The 7,795-nt window shown below is 49.6% G+C and overlaps 1 long non-coding RNA gene across 1 annotated transcript; it reads left to right on the top strand.

Moving 5' to 3' along the window:
* Positions 1-396: 396 nt before the first annotated feature.
* LOC121042580 (uncharacterized) lies at positions 397-6,263 on the top strand. The gene is made up of 2 exons (XR_005796302.1): positions 397-855; positions 6,170-6,263. It is a non-coding gene; the product is annotated as an uncharacterized LOC121042580 (long non-coding RNA).
* Positions 6,264-7,795: the final 1,532 nt, after the last annotated feature.

Below are 7,795 nucleotides of genomic sequence, written 5' to 3'. Positions count from 1 at the left end.
GGTGCGGGTCGGTTCCGCCTCCGTCCCCACGGGCCCGCACCTTGGTCCCCGAGGAGGTGGCCCCCTCTCTGCCCGGGGAGAGGCGGCGAGGAAAAAGGCGTCGCCCGAAGTTGAGGCGTCCCCTCTTCCCCGGCGCCCCCTAGCGGCCACGCAGCCCCGCTGCTTTGTCCCCTCCCCTCCCCTCCCCTCCCCTTCTCCCCTCCTCTCCCCTCCCCTCCCCTCCCCGCGCCCGAGCCGGGGTTCCAGGGCGTCAGGGACCCTTCCTTGCAGGAGTCCAAACGCTTCCCAGGTGGTAGCCCGCCCTCGCACATCCGTCCCCAGCTCCCCGCATACACCCAGGACAGTACATGTGCTTTGAGTAGCCATTGCTTGAGTAAGCGGGTGAGTAAATTAGTAAGATGCTGCCTGCCCTCCGACGAGGCCCCTGCTGTACGTCTGGGTGTGCTGTGTGTGCTCAGCAACCTGGTGTAATCCCGGGAGCTTCCCGGGGCCTCGGGGCGGGGACCCCTGTGTGACCGAACAGACAGTGGCCGCAGCCCCTGCTGTCAGGATGTAGGCTTTTCAGGCACGTGTTCCGTTTCACCGGGAAAGTTCCAGAAGCTGCTGTCCTCTTCAGCCGTGGCTGGCTGAAATTCCCAAGGGAACGGGGATGCTGTGGGGCGTCCCGTGTACGCGCTGCTTCCAGGCCGGACCCCTAGGACTCTGGGCGGAAGGGTCTCTCTTGCCATGTGACCTCGTCACCTGCGTGACTCAGTCTGTCCGCATTCTGGCTTGTTGAAGGACGTTCCCGTGCGTCAGGTCAGCGGGCTCCTCTCACGATGGGGCCACGACTGTCCTCGCAATCTCCAGCGTGTTGTGAGTGCCTACTGTGGGCAGAGGGCTTTTCAGAATTTTTAAAAAATAGAGATCAGCGTCCTTGTTCTCCAAAACATATAGTCTTATGGGAAGGAGGGTGATAACAGGAGTACATGTAAGAAAATAACAAAAATTCTGTTTAATTCCGGCAAAACCAGTTGAGCACTTGTGTGAGGAGTTGTACGATGCGTTGTCAAGGTGCTTTAGAAGAAGTTAGACTTGGGGCGCCTGGTGGCTCCGTCCATTAAGCGTGGGACTCTTGATTTCAGCGCAGGCCATGATCTCATGGTTCTCGAGTTCCAGCCCCCTGTCGGGCTCTGGGCTGACAGTGGGGAGTCTACTTGGGATTCTCTCTCTTTCCTCCCCCCCCCCCCCCACCATCTCTCTGCCCTCTCTCTCTCAAAGTTAAATAAGTAAACTTTAAAAAAAAGTTTAAAAAATTAAAAAAGTTAGACTTTTGTCAGGACAATGAGGACAAGGAATGGGACAGTATTGAAAAATAAGGGTCAATGGTATAAAAGAGGATAAGGTTGTATCTATACTAACCTGGACTCATTTTGCTGTAAATTCTGGTGAGTCAACTCAAACTCATTGAACCAAATGATGGAATAGGTAGGAATGGGCTTCAGGAACAACTCGATCCAGGAGTGAAATGCCAGGAAATCGCTCTCTCCCCTTCTCCCAAATCCCCCCAACCTCTGAGACTCTTTCTCTCCATGGCCGACAGAGAAGGGCTTTCTCTGCCCAGCAGGAAAATGGCCCCAGGCAGATCTGGACTCTTACCTTTGACTTTCTACCAAAGAGGAAAAGAATTCTTCCCATCTGGTTCCATTTGAAAGAAGAGAAACAAAAAACAGGAAAGGACTTCATGTGCCCACTTTTCTGCACAGAGTTGGGGGAGGCGGTGATTTTATTGGTAGCCCATCTAGAACCAAATAGTTGGAGTGGGGAGAAATGTCTCTGAAAGAAAATGGAATGGTGGTCTTGGGAAACACACCAAGGTAAACCAGTGTAAGCCATGTGATCATTTTTTTTTTTCTGAAATAAGAGTCCACAGTTTTGTTTTTTAAATAATCTCTAGCTTGGGGCGCCTGGGTGGCTCAGTCAGTTAAGCGGCCGACTTCGGCTCAGGTCACGATCTCACTGTCCGTGAGTTCGAGCCCCGCATTGGGCTCTGTGCTGATGGCTCGGAGCCTGGAGCCTGTTTCAGATTCTGTGTCTTCCTCTCTCTGACCCTCCCCTGTTCATGCTCTGTTTCTCCCTGTCTCAAAATATAAATAAATGTTAAAAAAAAATTTTTTTTTTTAAATAATCTCTATCCCCAACGTGGGTCTCAAATTCACAATCCTGAGATCCAGAGTCCTATGCCTTACCGGCTGAGCCAGTCAGGTGTTACAAGGGTCTACAGTTTTTAGCCAATTGCCAAAGAGATCCCTAACCTAAAATCTTAGCTATAGAAGTAAACCTAGTGACCACTCCGTTCAACTGTCCCATTTTGTAGGAGGGAATACTGAGGTGCGGAGAGTTTGGGTGATTTGCCTAAGATCACGCAACTATGGTAGGATTTCGTGTGGATTTGGTGTGGGTTGAGGAAGGGGATATGAGAGAAGAAGAGGTCCACACCTGGTCTGAATGTTAGAGTCCGAACGAACGTTGTTTACATGATGATGGAGTACCGTAACAAGAGGGTTTGGGAGAAACTATACAATGAGGTGAGGCTTATTTTTAAAAAATGGAATTCAAAAAAAACCTCTAAAATCAACAAGGGCCTCTCTGGTTAAGTTCCAAGGCCTCCCAGTGTTTGTAATCTTTGAGGAATTTTTAAGAACGGGTGAGGCCCCACCTGACTGGGCAAATGTTGTTCTGACTTTCCAAAAGAGGAACAAGCATATTCTAAGAAGTGCAGGCTGGCAAAGTGGACAAGGCTCCAGTGTGGGCTTGTTAAGAACAGGTTATGCCAGACAAGCCTCGTTTCCATTTTTGAGGAAGTTCTCACCCCAGCAGGTCACTTAGGGGAATACTCTAGACTCCAGGACTCCTGGCGTGTTAAATCTGCAAAGAACCTTTTGGATTTAAAAAGCCAGGGGGTGGGGCGCCTGGGTGGCGCAGTCGGTTAAGCGTCCGACTTCAGCCAGGTCACGATCTCGCGGTCCGTGAGTTCGAGCCCCGCGTCGGGCTCTGGGCTGATGGCTCGGAGCCTGGAGCCTGTTTCCGATTCTGTGTCTCCCTCTCTCTCTGCCCCTCCCCCGTTCATGCTCTGTCTCTCTCTGTCCCCAAAATAAATAATAAATAAATAAATAAATAAATAAATAAATAAATAAAAAGCCAGGGGGTGGCAGGGGTGCCTGGGTGGCTCAGTCGGTTAAGCATCTGACTTCAGCTCAGTTCATGACCTCACGGTTCATGGGTTCGAGCCCCATGTCGAGCTCTGTGCTGACAGCTCAGAGCCTGAAGCCTGCTTCGGAGTCTGTGTCTCCTTCTCTCTCTGCCCCTCCCCCTCTCCCTCTCGCGCGCTCTCTCTCTCTCTCTCTCTCTCTCAAAAATAAATAAACATTAAAAAAATGCCAGGGGTGGCAAACTGCAACCCCCAGCTGAATTCAACCCTCAGGCATTTTAAATAAATGGGGAGATTTTCCACTGACTCTGCCTTTCTGGCTTCATGATGACAGCTGTCCACATTCCTGCCTGGCAAGGAGCATCGCTACCTTCAACGGATAAAGCATGTCCATGCACACTGCAATTCACCCCATGCTCCGCCGTTCCCTATTGGCTCACCCTTAGCCAGCTTCACTCACCCTTAGCCAGCCAGTCTATCTACTCCAGAGGGCATTTGAGGGTATGATCTAATCTACCGACATTCTTTTATAGAGACTTGGGGAAAGAAGGGGGGCGGAAGAATCCCTGATTCCCCAGGAAAAGGCAATCTAGCATGGGCCCCTGTCCACCAGGTAAACGCCAGAGAAGCTATAGAAGCAGAGAGCAGCTTGGATTTGAGAAACACACCTAGAAACCTTGAGAGTTCCAAGGAAGACCAGCTAGGGTGTGTAGGGTGGTTGTTTGGGGGATTTGGGCACCAGCCTGGGGATACAACCACCTGATTGCTACAGCAGTGGGAGGATAGAACGGAAGAGATTTTTTAATTTTATTTTATTATTATTTTAATGTTTCTTTTTGAGACAGCACAAGCAGGGGAGGGGCGCAGAGAGAGGGAGACACGGAATCCGGAGCAGGCTCCAGGCTCTGAGTTGTCAGCACAGAGCCCGATGCGGGGCTCAAACCCGTGAACTGCGAGATCATGACCCGAGCTGAAGTCGGCTGTCTAACCGACTGAGCCACCCAGGCGCCCCTCTCTGGGTCTTTTTCTGCTCTTGGTTTTTTGTTGTGTTTTGTTTTGTTTTTTTTTTTTAGATCCCACGTATAAGTGAAATCATGTGGTATTTGTCTTTCTCTAACTCATTTCGATTAGCATAATGCTGTCTAGGTCCGTCTATGTCGTCACAGATGGCAAGAGCTCATTCTTTTTTAAGGCTGAGTAATATGGAAAAGATCTTTTAAGTCTTTCTCTTTTTTTCCTTTCTTTAAAATATTTATGTATTTTTGAGAGAGCGAGCGAGCGAGCGCGTGAGCCGGGGAGGGGCAGAGGGAAGGGGACAGAGGATCTGAAGCAGGCTCTGCCCTGATGGGAGCGAGCCTGATGTGGGGCCCGAACTCACGAACTGCGAGATCATGACCTGAGCTGACGTCACTCGCTCAACCGACTGTGTCACCCACGTGCCCCTTTTAAGTCTTTCTCTTGCTTCTTCTCCACATGGATTGGGACGGTCATTGACACCCCACCGCCTCTGTGTGACAGAAGCTGGGAGCAATAGTTGGGGTTGCGGGTGTTGGGGTAACATCAGGGCACCCCAGCGGCGCCCCGATAATGAAAACAGGTGTGAAATAGTGAATCAGGTGCACACTGACCAGATTCTTTCAGATGCTCACTTCTCCCCATTTCTTCCTCTGGCCACCAGGGGGGGGTAGCGTCCCACGGGGCGCCTTCCCTCCTGCAGCTCTGCTTCTAAGAGTCAAGGGTGAATCCTTGGCTGGAGGCTTTGCTGGGTGGCCCAGCAACAAACCGGGAAGAGAGGACAGGGATCAGTGGTGACTGTGTGGTGCCTGGGGCTCTACGCCTGGCTTTATCCAAGCCTCTCTCCGTAAGTCACAGAGAGGTGCGACATCCCCAAAAGGCACGGACGTCCCCAAAGACAAGAGAACAAGGGTACAAGGGTGCATGGACCAAAATACCAGATACTGGAGGGGTACATCTTCCATTTAAAAAGGGACACACAGGGGCGCCTGGGTGGCTCAGTGGGTTAAGCGTCCGACTTCGGCTCAGGTCATGATCTCGTGGTTCGTGAGTTCAAGCCCCGCGTCAGGCTCTGTGCTGATGTCTCAGAGCCTGGAGCCTGTTTCAGATTCTGTGTGTGTCTCTCTCTCTGACCCTCCCCCGTTCATGCTCTGTCTCTCTCTGTCTCAAAAATAAATAAACGTTAAAAAAATGTTTAAATAAAAAGGGACACACAGTCGGGGCGCCTGGGTGGCTCAGTCGGTCCAGCGTCTGACTTTGGCTCAGGTCATGATCTTACGGTTCATGAGTTCGAGCCCTGCGTCGGGCTCTGTGCTGACAGCTCGGAGCCTGGAGCCTGTTTCGGATTCTGTGTGTGTGTCTCTCTCTCTGCTCCTCCCCTGCTCATGCTCCGTCTCTCTCTCTCTCAAAAAATAAATAAACATTAAAAAAAAATGTAAAGGAATGCACACATCCAGAAAATGATACCAAATTTATATCACATGAAGCAAAATGAATAAGAATGTAAAATAACACGGGCACCCGGGTGGCTCAGTCAGTTGAACATCTGACTTCGGCTCAGGTCATGATCTCATGGTTTATGAGTTCAAGCCCTCCATTGGGCTCACTAGTGTCAGCCCAGAGCCTGCTTTGGATCCTCTGTCTCCCTCTCTCTCTCTGCCCCTCCCCTGCTCATGCATTCTCTCTCAAAAATAAACCTAAAAAGAAAAGAATTTAAAGCAACCATCTTCAAAACATTGGGAGAGAATATTAGTACATGGGGTGGTTATAAAACATGTACATAAATTCTTTGATAAGCCTCTTTTGAAAAGGTGATTAATTCTTTCCTTGAGCGTGGGCTGAATGTACTGACTCACTGCTTATAAATAGACTGTAATGGAAGGGATGGTGTGTGACTTCAGGACTAGGTCATAAAGGCACCATGGGTTCTTCCTTTCTCTCACATTCTTGAACCACTTGTTCTAGGGAAAGGCATCTGTCACGACATGAGGACACTCAAGGAGCCCCATGGCGAGGTCCATGTAGTGAGGAACTCAACCCTTCTTAACAGCAGCCAGGAGGGCCGCCTGGGTGGCGCAGTCGGTTAAGCGTCCGACTTCAGCCAGGTCACGATCTCGCGGTCCGTGAGTTCGAGCCCCGCGTCGGGCTCTGGGCTGATGGCTCAGAGCCTGGAGCCTGTTTCCGATCTGTGTCTCCCTCTCTCTCTGCCCCTCCCCCGTTCATGCTCTGTCTCTCTCTGTCCCAAAAATAAATAAACGTTGAAAAAAAAAATGTGGGGGCGCCTGAGTGGCGCAGTCGGTTAAGCGTCCAACTTCAGCCAGGTCACGATCTCGCGGTCCGTGAGTTCGAGCCCCGCGTCGGGCTCTGGGCTGATGGCTCAGAGCCTGGAGCCTGTTTCAGATTCTGTGTCTCCCTCTCTCTCTGCCCCTCCCCCGTTCATGCTTTGTCTCTCTCTGTCCCAAAAATAAATAAACGTTGAAAAAAAAATTAAAAAAAAAAAAAAAAAAAAAAAAACAGCAGCCAGGAAAAAACTGAGGCCTCCCGCCATTGGCCACTGAATGGACAATCTTGGAAACAGATCCCTCACCCCCAGTCAGGTCTTCAGATACTGTAGCCCTGGCTAACATCTTTGACTGCAACCTTATGAGAGATTATGAGCCAGAACCACGCAGCCAAGCTGCTCCTAGATTTCTGACCCGCAGAAGCAACTATGACAAAAAGGCAGAGTTCTAGAAGATTGAAAACGCAAAATTGGAAAGCTTGGATTATATAGAACTCTACAACCCAAATCAGAGGGTACACACATATGGGCACATAGGCACTTTCGAGCACGTGTGGGATGTTTACAAAATGTTTCCTGTGTACGAAGCCAAGGAAGGAAACTTTAATAAACACCGAAGAATAGGATTCACACAGACTATGTTCTCTGATCAATAACAATTATAATTGGGGGGGAGGGTGAAATGGGTGAACTGTTTTGGTTTTGTTTTTAGATAAATTGAATTCAAAGAAGGGAAGGAAAGAAGGAAGGAAAAAAAGAAAGAGAGGAGAAAGGAAAGAAGAAGGAAGGAAGAAAGGAGAGAGAGAGAGAGAGAGAGAAAGAAAGAAAGAAAGAAAGGAGAAAGAAAGAAAAAGGGAGAGAGAACAGGAGGGGAGGAGGGAGGGAGGAAGGAAGGAAGAAAGAAAGAAAGGAGGGACATCTCTTTTATCACATTCCAACAATGTGATGTCATAGAAGATGCCAGACTCTTATGGACCCCATCCTTCTGGCCACAGTTGATTGGTCTGGGGTGGAAACTGACCCAGATGGCCAGCCAATCAGCACCTTTCCCAGGAGTTTTTGAATTTCCGAGCGAGCAGAGCTGGTCTTTCTAGGGTGCACATGCAGTGAAAGAGAATGAAATTGATCATCAGACAGAAGCAGAGAAAAGGATGGTGAGAGTCTGGGTGGTTTTTCAAATCCTTGGTTGCAGTTATTCTAAGTCCCAGCTGCCCCTTTGACCTTCTTAGGGTTTGACTATGTGACGTACCTCTACAACTTTCCAATCCTCCTTTTGTCTAACCTATTTACAGAACAAAAATAAAAACAAA

This window comes from Herpailurus yagouaroundi, unplaced genomic scaffold (assembly GCF_014898765.1).
Source record: "Herpailurus yagouaroundi ecotype Mexico unplaced genomic scaffold, PumYag 185, whole genome shotgun sequence".
NCBI classification, from domain to species: Eukaryota; Metazoa; Chordata; class Mammalia; order Carnivora; family Felidae; genus Herpailurus; species Herpailurus yagouaroundi.
This window is presented reverse-complemented; position numbering and strand designations above follow the sequence as displayed.